The sequence below is a fragment of the Schistocerca piceifrons genome, chromosome 3, assembly GCF_021461385.2.
Source record: "Schistocerca piceifrons isolate TAMUIC-IGC-003096 chromosome 3, iqSchPice1.1, whole genome shotgun sequence".
Taxonomy (NCBI): Eukaryota; Metazoa; Arthropoda; class Insecta; order Orthoptera; family Acrididae; genus Schistocerca; species Schistocerca piceifrons.
This window is the reverse complement of record NC_060140.1, coordinates 696,877,453-696,891,916: the sequence shown is the minus strand read 5'-3', so window position 1 is coordinate 696,891,916 and position 14,464 is coordinate 696,877,453. Positions and strand designations below refer to the sequence as shown.

The 14,464-nt window shown below is 40.6% G+C and overlaps 1 protein-coding gene across 1 annotated transcript in view; it reads left to right on the top strand.

Moving 5' to 3' along the window:
• The window catches only part of LOC124787816 (tRNA N(3)-methylcytidine methyltransferase METTL6), a 28,791-nt gene extending 25,485 nt beyond the window's left edge, over positions 1-3,306 (top strand). The window contains exon 11 of the mRNA XM_047254748.1: positions 1,633-3,306. The gene's annotated coding sequence lies outside the window, so the exon portion shown is untranslated. The remainder of the gene's footprint in view (positions 1-1,632) is intronic.
• Positions 3,307-14,464: the final 11,158 nt, after the last annotated feature.

Sequence of the window (14,464 nt, the reverse complement as noted above, 5' to 3'; positions counted from 1 at the left end):
TTGTCTATAGTGATCTGTGCCCCTTCAAACACCTTTTGAAGCTGTGGCTGTCAGGGTGAGGACTACGCTGGAAATTACCATCTGTAACATTACCTCCCTTCAGATGGCGAAGTGCCGGCCCATGTATTGGCTGCACTAATATCCCAACCCTCACCCACCTTTTCTACTTAAGGCTGATTTTAACACCCATAACCCTTTGTGGGTTGAAACCAAGCTTACTGGCATGGTAAAGATGTTCAGGACCTACTAACTCAACTTGACCTTTGCCTACTAAATACAGGAGCCCCCACACATTTCAGTGTGGCATATGGCACATAGTCAGCCATTGCTCTCACAGTTTGCGATCCTGGCCTTCTTTCTATCCACCAGAGAGCTCACGATGACTTATTTGGTAGTGACCACTTTCCACTCCTGTCCCTACCCCCAGCGTCCCTCATCTGGCCACTTGCCCAGATGGGCTCGTACCAAGGCAGACTGTGACCCTTTTACCCTCGCTACCACTGGAATCTCTCTGTTGCATGGCAACATCGATGAGGTGATCCACACCACCACTACTACCATTGTTGCTGCAGCTGAATTTGCAATCTCTTGTTCCCCAGGTTGCCGCCCCCCCCCCCCCCCTGCAGTGGAAATCAGTGCCCTGGTGGTTGCTGGAAATCACTGTAGCCATGACAGTAGGCAGGCCCTCCAGTGTCGTAAGCACCACTCCTTGCTGGAGAACCTCATTGCTTTCAAATAGCTCTGTGCCCAGGTCCATCTAGTCATCAAGTGACAGAAGCAGGAGTGTTTGGGACACTGTCTCCTTCATTGGAACACAAACCTCTACTTTGCAGGTTTGGACCAAGCTCAGACGACTACAGCTATCAGATCTCTGCAGGAATTTCTACATTCGGAGCTGTATCTGCCATTCCAGACATAATTGCAGTGTCTTGCCAAGCATTGTGCTCACAGCTCTGCTTCTGAGAATTACTGTCCCACCTTTCGTCTTGTCAGACAGCGGGTGGAATGAGAACTACCCCTGTTTTGCTCCATGCCTACCTTCAGTGAGTAAGAGTTTCTCAGTGCCCTTGCTAACTGTCCTGACACATCCCCTGGCCCAGACTGCCTCCATTCCCAAATGCTTAAACATCTGTAAGCGGATTATCAGCACCACCACCTTGCTGTCTTCAACTGCATGTGGACTGATGGTATATTTCTGTCACAGTGGTGGGAAAGTATCATCATTCCAGTGCTAAAGACTGGTAAGAACCCATTAGGTAGGGGTAGCAATCAGCCTTGCCACCATTCTGTGCTAGCTGTTAAAACATATGGTGAGTCGGCAGTTGTATTAACTTCTTGAGTCTCGGGGTCTTCTGGCTACTGCCAAGGGTGCTCCACTAAGACGAAAGTATGCATATACACAAATGATTGCATCTATACTTTATTTGGTAATATTATTTTGGATCATAAGTGCATTTACTGACCTGAAGTTAAGCATGGAGTTCTTTTACCTCCAATGTTTAATAATATCATACTGGTGTAAATTATGTGCAAATACTCCCTTGTTTAAAAGTGTACCGTATACTGTATCTCTTGATATAGATGTTTCGAGCAATGATGAAATGTATATTGAGAATATTGATTTATTTGCAGGTCAATAATGGAAATCTTGTAGGACCTAATGACAACTATATGGACTCTACTTCAACTGACAACAAATCCTGTGAATCTTCACATCTGGCTGTATATGGTGACATCTATGATGTGTCAATTGGATGAGGACACACCATAAAGATATTACTTTGCCTATGTCATGAAAGTTTTGTGGAAACTAGACACTCATTTTGATTATTGGAGAGTGTTTGAGGTTTTCTTAGAAGCTGTGAAATTAGTGGCAGTTGGTACTTCTCTGATGTTATTACCTTCTGAAATGTCTGAAGCTTCTGCAATTTGTAGAGAACTGGGTGGGTATATTTGTGCAGCATGTTAGGAGAAATTGTATAATGGAAATGAGGATGATCACATCCACACCATTCACGATGGCAGTTACTCCATGAGGTGATGCTGGTGCCGATTCAGATTTAGCCCACTGCTTTCATCACATAGCTAAAAACTTTAGGAAAACATGAAGGATCACAGCAACGTTGGACATTGTCTGGCTCAATGTACTTCTCTGTATGTTCAGGAGGTATGGCAACAGAAAAATTTGGTTTAGAGGAAGTAAGAGGGGATTACGTACTGAGCCTAAAGCTTTACAATGGGCCTCTAGCTTTGCAAGACATTTCACAGTATTGGAAGCGGAAGAAAGCAGAGCTGTTTCCGAATGTATCAAAGTAGTCCAAAATAATGGAATTGGTTTACAGCCTCATGGCAGAAGCGAACCAATCTTTCGGAAAGAGAGCAACCATACTGCGATCATGAAAAAGGTCTTATCCATTCTTTTAAAATATAACTGTTTCATCTGAAAATTTGTGTTATAATAATTACACGTGCTTATACCATTAATTTGATTGATCCAAAGTTTGCCCAATTTTTTTCAAATGGGGTTAGAATTATATAACAAAATTATCAATGATTTGAATTGAGAGGTACAGAACATATTGTCATCTGGATAGGAAGAAAATGTATTTTGTAACATATGGTATTACTGTTACCATTTTGGTGATTCACTTTTATCGCTAAATAAATTCCTCTTTATTCAATGTGATGAGTATACTGATAAAGCATGTCAGTTTCTGACAAATTTAGTTCCTTAGTTCAGTAAAAAGGATGGTATCAATGGAAAAGACGATAATGTTGATGTATATGTATCTAATACAAAATTAAATATATTATGTGTTGTTGGTACTCCAAACAGTAGTAAAAATTGGTTCTTTGACTTCTGAATCTCTTGCATTACGTATTGGCCATATAGAAAGGTGTAATAACAAAACTAATGAATTGGCATTACAAGGTGCAGCAAATGGACTGCTAATTATTGTTAATGAAATATCAATTGAATGTGGTGCTCTAAAAGATTTTTAAAAAAGTATGTGAAGGAATTGCTTGTAATGTTAGAATGAAGTTAAGAGGTGACCAAATTCTGTGATGTACACATGTTTTACTTATCAGAATTTCAGAGCTAATCAGAATTTCAGAACTAATCAGAATTTCAGAACTAATCAGAATTTCAGAAGTATTCGTGTTACATATAAATGGAAAGGTATGATGAATTAAAACATGCTTGTAAAAAGCCATATCCAATGGCATTCTTCCAATTATTGGAAATGTGTAATGTGTCTTATTAAATGGATTTGGCATTTGGGAATGGAAATGGAAACATTGTATTTTGAGTAACAATAAATGTTTATTCACAAAACTTGTTTTACATCATTGAATTTGATATTGACCTCTATACAAACTCGCAATTTCATTGCGAATTATAGCATTAGGGCATTAGGTATGTAAATGATATAAAACAAGTTAAAATTTTGAACATCAGCCCTTGGATAGCATGTTTGTAACCCAGCAAAATGAATAGTACATTCTGCAATAAGTTCAATCATCATTTGAGTATCAGTGTACTTGTATGTGTAACTTGGTCCAGCTGGAGCTTGCCACTCGATCGCCCTTCTCCCAGTGACACCACATTACTGCTGCCTTCCTTGACCTCACGAAGGCCTACAATACCCCTTGACAACACCATATCTTCACTGCTCTGCATGTGTGGGATCTCTGCCGCCCCCCCCTTTTCGATTTTTATACAGAACTTGTTGTTCAGCACTTTCAGAGTTAACGTCAGTGCTTCCCACTGTGCACCCCATATAAAAGAGAATGGGTCCTGCAGGACTCTGTCTTTGGCTTCCCCTCTTTTTAATTGGCGTCAATGGTCTTGCACTAGCAGTAGGGTCCTCAGTATCTCGCCTTCCATATGCTGACAATTTTTCTATGTCTAGCTCTTCTATTGGTGTTGCTGAATGCTGGCTGAAGGGAGCCATACAGAGAGAGTGCAGTTGTCGGCCTTCACAGCTTTCAGTTATCAGTTGCCAAGACTTGGTATACACTTCTGTCGTCGTACTGTCCACCCCCATCCAGAACTTTACCTTGGTGACCAAATACTTAATGCTACTTTTGGGACCAGTCTTCAACGCCCACATAACTTTGCTTCCCCGTCTTCGTCAGCTTAAGGACAAGTGCTGGCAGCATCTTAATATTTGATGACTGGAGTGCTGATCATCCCACACTGCTGCAGCTGTACAAAACTCTGGAGTCCCATATTGATGAATGGAGCTTGGTGTATAGTTCAGTATGGCCCTCAGTGCTGTCTGCAGGACCCTATCCACCACTGGATTTCAGTTTGCAATGGGAACTTACTGAATGGGCCCAGTGAACAGCCTCACTGTGGAAGCTAGAGTTCATCCTTTGTGGCAACTACTGCTTGCAAATTACACTGTTCCCACACATAGTTTGCCTTGCCATCGAAAGTACCGTCCCCTTTTCACTGGTCGCTTTTTACTGAACTCTATGCTTTCCCCTCTACCACCTTTCCTGTGGGTCCACTTAATGTACACCTCCATGGTGCATGTCTCTGCCACAGCTTCGTCTGGAGCTTTAAGGCCCAAAAGGCTGTTCCAGGTCGTCCCTCTGCTGGCAATTTTTCTCTCTCCTCAGTGAGTTCATGGATCAGAAATAGTCCACACCAATGGACCAGTGGTTGACGGTCTTGTTGGCTTCACTTACGCTCATATTGGACATACTAAACAGTGCTGCTTGCTGGATGGCTACAGTGTTTTCACTGCAGAGTTCGTAGCCATCTGTCGCACTCTTTGAGCATATCTGTTCCTGCGCCAGTGAGTCCTTAGTCTCCTGTAGTTACTGCTTAAGCACTGTAAAAGCACTTGACCAGTACTTCCCTTCACATCCTTTGGCAGTGACTATTCAAAAGTCTGTTCACATCCTCGGCAACAGTGGATGTTAAAGTGACCTTCATTTGGAGCCCAGGACATGTCAGTATACCAGGCAATGAACTTGCTGACGGCCTATCCAAACAGGCAATTCTGGAGAACGGCCTGTAGACGATTGATTTGAGGTACTGAATGGTGCACCAAGTACACCCAATAAACTCCGTGATATCAAGGAGATAACAAATGTGTGGGAGGTACCCATGCGAGCCAATCGCACGAGCCTCTGTTGTCCTTTGCTGGTTCCGCATCGACCATATGTACCTAACCCATGGTCACCACCTCCATCTCGAGGACCTACCTCAGTGTCACTGTGACTCCCATATGACTCATCCACATCTTGTTAGATTTCCTGATTTTAGCTGCTCTGCAGTGGACTTTTACCCTTCCCAGCAACCTAATTATGGTATTGGGTGAAAATATCTCATGGCTGGTGTAGTTTTTTAAGTTATATTCCTGAGGGTTTTTTATCGTACAATTTAAGGGTTTCCCTGTGTCTGTTCATCTCGCCTTGCCGTTTAGGCTGGAGATTTTAGTGTGTTGCTGAGTGGCTGGCTCATCCTCTTATTCTTGTTATCAGCCAGCTCAGGTCATCTGCTATATGATTTTAATACCTTTCCCTACTTTCCCTTTTAGTGCAAGTTTTCCTGTTGTGGTTCGCTTATTTACTTTTTTCTTTCGGTGTGGTTCCCAGTCAGTTTTACCCCTTTTATTTTCCCCAACCCCTTTTGGGAAGTGTTTTACTGTGAGACTTTGTTGTGTGATGAAAAAAGGAATGATACCCTGTAGCTTGTCCTTTTATACCCCAAACAGACCAACTAACCTCAGTATCAGTTTCAACAACCATTAACCCTAGGACTCACTCTGCTAAAATTTCCCTAGTACTCCATCTGGGGTCATACATGACCCCAATCAATATATAATTGACTGTGTGTACTAATCATTCAGAGAACAACGTACTGTTGTTTAATACTGTTTACATTTTATTTATTATTTAGACACATTTCACAGCTTTTTTAACAGGTATGTACATAGTAGAATTAAATTGCATATGGCAGAGTAATTACATATCAGAAGGCACAATATTACTCTAAGTCATAATTTGTTTCACTCATAAATGTTTCACAATGGCTTCAAATTTACAGAAAATGTGATGAACAGCTCAACAGGAAACATAATTCTAACTGGAATCTGTACCATAGTCATCTGCACATATTTTGCAAGTAGTAACTATTTCAGAATGTTCCTTGCAAACAAATTTGTTACACTTTTTGCATGTTGAACTGTATTTTGTGTCCTTTGATCGGGGGCAAATGGAGCATCTGCCTCGCTTTCTCTTCTGATTGTCGGGTATTAAGTATGGATGTCCATTGTCTTAACAGATCATCAAATCCACACCGTTTGGTACTGCTAATAATATCCTTGTTCCTTGCTTGTGGTAAACTCAAACGACGTTCAACTTGGGGCTTTGCCGTTTATTTGGCCAACTTCATTACAAAAAGATGTCTATTTTTTTCAACAGCAACACAGAAGAGTCTGTAGGGATTGCGTGCAGCTAGATCGACAAGATCATAAAATACTGCTAATGGCCAACGTTTTGTACCCTTTTTCACAGAATAGTAAGAGTTCATTTGATCTAGTGTATCAACACCTGATTTTGTTGAGTTGTAATACAATACTACTTCTGGTTTTTGTTTCAAGTTGTTTTCCTTGGGCACTTCAAATGATTGGTGTTGTGTTGACAGGAGTAACACAGCCTTATTTCTTTTTGGAACATACAAAACTAATAGGGTTTTACCACTGTATGCAAATCTGGTAGTGCATTCTTCCCTAGTTTTCGAAGGCAAAAACTCTTTTGGGACTTCTTTTCTTGCAGAATGTAGAGTACCTACAAGTGTCAACTTCATTTTCAACAATTCTTGGCCAAGGTCATAGCTCATGAAAAAACTGTCAGTTGTAATATTCCTACCACTGCCAGCCAGATGACGCACTAAATCTAAGACCACTCTCTTGCCTTGATTCACTTCTCTCACATCACCACTCCTTCCAGTGTACATTTGAAGATTTGTCAGATAACCAAGTTCACAGTCTACTGCGCACCATATCTTGATGCCGTACTTTCCTGGCTTTGAAGGAATGTAGACCTTGAAACTGCACCGACCTCTGTATACGCAAAGATGTTCATCAACAGTAATGTTGCTGGAAGGTATAAATGTTTGACATTGCACGGCAAACAAATCAAATATTTCCTGTACAGCTTCAGCCTTATTTCCAGTCCTCTCTTTCCTTTCAAGTCTTGTGATGCGGTCGTCAAAACGAAGTGAACGCAGAATGTCCTGATATCGCCTCCTCGGCATGGTAGCACAGAATAGAGGAGTGCCATATTCAGAGTCCCAAAATTCATCAATAGGTTTCCCCTGGCTCTTCTGGACGCCATACAGAATCAGCAAGCCTAAAAATGAAAGAAGCTCGCATCTGTCTGTATCATGCCAATCAACTAATTTTCCAGACACTTTCAATTCATTTCCTCGTTGATTTGTGAACTGTACTATTATATCCAGCAACTCATTAGTAATAAACTACCTGAAACAGTCAACAGCTGAGGTAACACTAACTGTACTAGGAATACCTGCTGAAAATCGTATGTTGCGGATTGGAAATCTACGAATTGATAGTTCTTTTGTACTCCATGCAATATCCCGACCCCTGCTTACCAGTACTGCACTTTCATCTTCTCCACTGTCATCATTTTCAGCAAGAATATCATTTTCTTCTAATTCATGTAAACAAATTTCATCACTTTGGTCTACCTGTGTCTCTGTTCCATCATCTTCGGCGTCACTACCTTCTGAATCACTACTGCTACGAAATAAGTCTTCCATAGCTTGTTGTACACTATAGCCAGGAGCAAAACATATTCCATCCATGCTGAAATTACACTGCAACAACAAACGTACAAATGAACTTCCAGTTTGAGGTTAGTTCTGAGTAACACCCGAATAACACCTGAATTCAGTGTTACCAACTCAAAATACCTAAGAACGAGATTGATAGTTGATAATCTATACATTCTACGAATGTTACATATAATCTATCTGGGGTCATAATTGACCCAGACAGTAGTTTTTGTTAATTATTGATTTAAATGTTGTGTCAAACGCTCTAAAAATTTTTGTGAGAGAACTACAATACTGTGTGGTAAGTCATACAATTCTGGATTTTTACAAGAAATAGAAATATTATTTTATCCATAGTAAAGATGATTGGGGTCACCTATGACCCCAGAGTGAGTCCTAGGGTTAAACCATTATTCACTGATTGTCTTCACTGAGTTGGCTAATAATGCGAACTTTCTCATCAGTAATGTTGGTCTTCAGGTGATGACAGTGAGCTGTATTCTAGATTGTTTCTTATCCTTGTAAAAACTGTTTGTGCCATGCATACGCTTGAATCTTCCTCAGGGTGTTCCCGAACTGTGCAGTCTTCAAAATTTTGGATCGCTTTACACTCTACGTTGTGCGAAACTTTACAATAATGTGATGCACAACAGATATCTCTTGCTTTGACATTGCTATTCTGACGAAATAAATGGTACATTGATGCTCTAGCTGTGGAAAACATTCACTGGAAAAGGAAGCAACAATGAGCAGATTTACAAAAAGACGCAATAAACAAAAATTATGTTTTATATTTTATTCATCCTCATTGCAGTGTTAAAAGTTTGTTTTAATTGACCCAGGTGAATGATCTATATTTCCACATAGACTTCAATAATAGTGTAGTTGTTGGCTGTCTCCATATGAAACCTCCATTGTTCACTATATTTCTTCAAGTGTCCCTATCACTTGACTTGCGGCTTCCACAAACTTCAGGGATAGTGAACATTTTGTTGTTTGCAGCAGTATATAGTTTTATTTGTGCCATGCATCAGGAGTTGCAGTAATTTCCAAGAATGATTGACTATCAAAGTCATGGGGTCTAAACGACACATATCGAACGTGCGATTGTAAATTGATCATGCGAGTCTCGTGGCGGACGTTATTATGTTTACGGCGGTCACTACAGCAATGACAAAAGAAGAGAGTTAAAAAAAAAAAAAAAAAAAAAAAAAACAAAAAAAAAAAAAAAAAAAGTGTGATTACAAAGGACACAACTTATTCGTTGTCTGTGTTATCGTCATGTTAAAGTCCATGTGTTGTGTATGCTACAGGGACAACTCCTAGCGTGGGTAAACTCTGCCACTGCCACACAAGAATATTGGCAGTGTGTCACGTGTGTTAACTTTTCCCTGCAAACGCAAGTTGTGGAAGTAGAGGCACTGAAATAAGTACCGTTTGTCTCTTTGTCCCGGATGCCCTTCTCTTTTAATGGAAGACTTGACAGATTTCCTTAGCATCTCAATATTCTGTGTGTGGACACTGGGGTCATCCGAAGACACAAACTCCACAGAGTGGGACAAAAAGTTTCAGCAGCTTGCTCCCCAAGTAGTTTCATAAAGTTTCTGAGATACGAGGGTAATCCCAAAAATAAGGTCTCCTATTTTTTATAAGTACATAGATCTGTTTATTTCTACAATGGTTTACATCAGTTTACAGCTTGAACATTTAGCTATTTTTTGACATAATCACCATTTCTGTCGATGCATTTTTGTAGATGCTGGGCAGTTTTTGTATGCCCATGTCATACCAGCTCGCCACCATGCTGTTCGTCGTGAATTTCGGTTTGACTAGCTGCAAACTCTCTACACCACTTAAGAACATTTTTGAAATCCATGCAAGACTCACCATACACTTCCGTCAATTGGCGATGGATTTTAATCGGCGCAGTGCCCTTTGTGTTGAAAAACCGAATAACTGCGCGCAATTCGCACTTGGTGGTAACATCCAACGGGCGCTCCATTCTCAACGGCTGCCAAGCCAAGACTGAGTGCCCCAGCATGGTGTGCGCATGTTTACACATAGCGCCTGAAGCACTCTTCATAACAGTGTGACCAACTGCCACACAAACAGAGTTCTATACTTATAAAAAATACGAGACCTTACTTTTGGGATTACCCCTGTACATAATTTTGAGTTGATATTTTTGCTGTGATATTCTTACATAAAGGAAATACGTTGAGAATGTGTTAAAATGTCACCCCTAGATAGTTTGTGACGTTCGCCTGCTTCACTTCATCATTGATAATCCTTCCTGAAAAATGGGGTGTGGAAGTAAATGATTTAGCTGACAGTTGCACAGTAATTAGTGGGTGGGCAAATATCAATTAGGAACATTACGTTTGTAGATTGTGGACAGTTGGGAATGTGGGTCTCAGGGGAAGTGTGCAAGGGATAAGTCCCTGCAGTCGCGCTATTCATCTGTGTCCTCTGTGGCTCGGATGGTTAGAACATCTGCCATGTAAGCAGGAGATCCCGGGTCGAGTCCCGGTTGGGGCGCACATTTTCAGCTGTCCCCATCGAGGTATATCAACACCACCTGTCGGCAGCTGAGGGTTTTAATTAATTATCATTTATTCTAGAGAAGCTGCACAGTCATCAATGGTATGTGTTCTTTCGGGAACAGTTACTATCTTCATATAATGTTCCAGTGCCTTGACCCAATCTCAAAAATGAGTTTCTTCCAGGCCTGCAAAATAGTTGTCAACTCTGGCTATCAATTCTTCATTTGAAGTGAATCTTTGTCCACCAAGAAGAATTTCAGTTTCTGGAAGAAATGGAAGTCTGACAGGGCCATATCAGGTGAATAAGGCAGGTGTGGCAACAATTCATACCTTAGTTCGTGTAATTTTGCCATGGCGACGGGATGTGTGCGTGCGCTCATTGTCTTGATGGAAGATGACTTTATTCCTTGCTAAACCTGGCCTCTTTTCGCGTATCTTTTGTTGCAGATTGTCCAGGAGGTTAGCATAGTATTCTCCAGTAATTGTTTGCCCATTGGAGAGATAATCTACAAACTGAATCCCCTTCACATCCCAGAACACTGATGCCGTGACCCTTCCTGCTGAAGGAATTGTTTTTGCTTTCTTTGGTGGCAGAGAATTAGCATGTTTCCACTACTTTGACTGTTGTTTTGTCTCTGGGGTATAGTAGTGCACTCAAGTTTAATCTGTGGTCAAAAACCAGCGCAAAAAAACTTTGTTCGTTTCTCGTGAAACGGGCCAAACATTGTTCAGATATGTCCATTCTCATGTGTTTTTGATCCAGCATCAAGAATCACAACACCCATCTTACAGATAATTTTTTCATTTCTAGTTCTTCAGTTAAAATATGATGTGCCCTTTCAGATGACATCTGGCTAGCATGAGCAACGTCACGCACTTTCAATCGGTGATCCTGTATGACCATTTTGTGCACTTTTGCAATGATTTCTGGAGTAGTGACACATCTGGGCTGACCACTGTGCGGATCATCATCTAAGCTCTCCTAACCAAATTTAAATTCATTGTTCACTTGACAACAGCTGAATATGAAGGAGCAGAGTCCCCCTGTGTATTCTGAAAATTGGCATGAATGTCCTTTGATTTCACACCTTTTTTTTACAAAGTACTTAATCACTGCTCGAAACTTGATTTTTTCCGTCTTCGCAAATCACTACGCGGGCACAACAACAGAGCCACATCACTGCCACAGCTCTCTTCCAAGAGCACAGATGTGGCATGTGTTTACAGGCAACAGTCCAATGAATATCACATGAACAACTCATGCTAGCGCTGACCTCTCGTGGTGATTCCGAGAACTTTTCAAACCACACTCATACCTAAGGTGTTGATGCCTGGTAACAACAAGTGTAGTCTGGTCGGATTCCTGCTTGTTTTGATGGAAGATGTCCTACTTGTTCTGGTGGAAGGTGTCCTATAATGGTATCAGAGATGCTGTTCAGCATTCAAGAACCTTATAATATGTACATATGAGCAATGCCATTCGTATATAGTTTTGAGGAGATTTGTACACATTAAAAGAAGGTTGTTACTAGGACATGTAGACATGTTCTGGTGGTCACGTTTCCTTGTGCACATCATGAGTGTAAGGGATGCTCGTGGAGGCATCTTTTACTGGTGAAATGTGTATTGACAGCAAGTTAAGATAGGGAAAATGCTGGTAAAAATGAAAAGTTATAGTGGCTGTGATGACACAGGGAACTGTCTTCAGAAGAATGAGCAGGGCAAGAGTTGGATTGGAAAATGAACTTGATGGGCATGCACAGCTAAAGTTTTGGTTGAAATCGACTGAATGTGACCATCGCGGAGAAATGAACTCATTGAATTTTGGTAAATAGTTTTTGGAGATGATGCTGTCAAATCTTCTACCCAGTTTTATCATTGTTATGGACAGTGCTCCTTGCTGTTGTAGGCAGGTCGACAAAATACCCATAGTATAGTACTCAAGTGTTATACTCACTGAATAGCTGCAAAAATGGATGGTGGAATGCAGGATGAGCTGTATGCTTTAGTGCAGGCAGACAAATGTAATGAAAAGACACAGTTGATGAACAGGTTGCACTGTGGTTCATTTTACACTATAAAATTGTGACTTGAAAGCAACTGAACTGGCATAGGTGGAGACCAGGGAGCACAGTGACCTTAGTGACAGGCCAGCAACAAACCTTCCGAAACTAACACTGTCTTTCACTCTATTTTTGTAAAAAACTGGGAAGGGTACAGCAAAACAGTGTGTGAGCCAGAGGATTATTATATGAGGTACAGTGATGTCTTTCACATTTCTCTGACTGGTATGGACTTTGTAGCAGTAGACGTCTTCATTGATAATTTCAATTGGTATGGCAGTTTTATGAAAGAAAACGCACACGACACAGGTGTAATATCTTATAAATTTACTATTATTTTGTTACAAACCAGCCTTAGCTTTGTACCTGATGTTGACATAACAGCTGAAAGCTAATATGTAACAATATTGCAAAATATTACACCAGTGTAGTGTGTGTTTTCTTTTATAACGTATGAAATATTTTATCAGGAACAGATGAAACAGTCAGTGCATGATTGTTTTAATTTCCATTACATAAAACATTGCAGAATTTGCTATAATCACATCAGTTCTGCTTTTGCTGAAGCACAACACCCAAATGTACACAAACTGTCCTGCAAATGGGAAGCTGTGAAGTACCACTGCACTTCACCTTCTTTCTCTTTGACTGGTTGAAGACCTCATTTGTTTACATCTGAGGCCTGTCCACAGTATATCCATGGCTTCATTCAGTACCTTCCCAGTGGCACCTATAGTTCTGAAGGGATATTTCCATGGCTTCCTTCTGAACATAAAAATGATAAAGAGATTCAGACTTACTTCCCCAAAAAATCAGACTATATGTAATAACAGACACAAATAGAGCATGGTACAATGTGTACATTAGGTGCCCCTCTTACTGATCACAGTAAGAAACAGTCTTTGCTGTCATTCTTCATAGCATATCTGTATTTAATTTTCGGCTTAGTGTACGAGTATTGTGTAGTCCAGTTGGGTGTCATGTTGCTAATGTTGTTCCCAACAATATGGGCATGTGGACCAGAGAGAATGACACTTCTTCTTTTCTGGAAGCTTGTGCGTTTTTTGTGCATTTATCAATACAGTTTGCATCAGGCCAAGACTACTAGTGGGTTGTGTTTTCATAGACTGTTTCTAGGAGTGTTGCTGCTGCCTGTTACACTTAGATTTGTGTTTACATAAAAGAATGAATTCACTTGTTCCGGAAGATCATTTATAAACAGTGTAAAGAGGATGGGATCGAGAACTTAGCACTTTGGGCACCATAACTTGTAAAAAGTATTTATGACCTTTAGGATGCAGGCAAGGAGGAGGTGACTGAGAAAAAGATGGAATAACAGAGAAAAGGATAATGTTCTAAGAGTAGAAGGTGTGGAATGCCGGAAGTTTGAACATGTTAGGGAAGTGAAAATCTGAAAAGGGGAATGTTGAAAACCAATCTAGATATAGTGGAGATCTGTGAAATGTAAAGAAGACAAGGATTTCTGATCAGACAAGTATGGGGTAATAGCAACAGCATCAGAAAATGGTGTTACAGGATTAGTATTTGTTGTGAATAGGAAGGTAGGGCAAAGAGTGACTAACTGGTGAACAGTCCTGTGATAGGGTTGTTCTCATTAGAATCGACAACACAGCAACTCTGACAACAATGGTTCAGGTATACATGCCAATATTGAAGAAGATAAAGAAAATGAAGAAACTGAACAGTTAATCCAGACATAAACGGAGATGAAAATCTAAGTCATTCGGGAGGGGGGATTGGAATGGAGCTGTAGGTGAAGGAGCAGGAGGAACAGTTACAGGAGAAATATTGCTGTGATAGTAGAAATGAGAGAGTGAGGTGTAACCTGTAGCCCCTCCAGAGGTATGTTCAACCTATTCCTCGCTGTTAAGATGGTGTAAAAGCATAAATAGCTTAGTAGTAGATGGGAGCATCCCACTCTTAGAGATTGCTGTAATTTGTAGGTAACTTCCAGGAATTGGGATGCATACAGAATGTCTACAAGATGCAGCAGTACCCTAGGAGACCTACTAGTGTGAAGG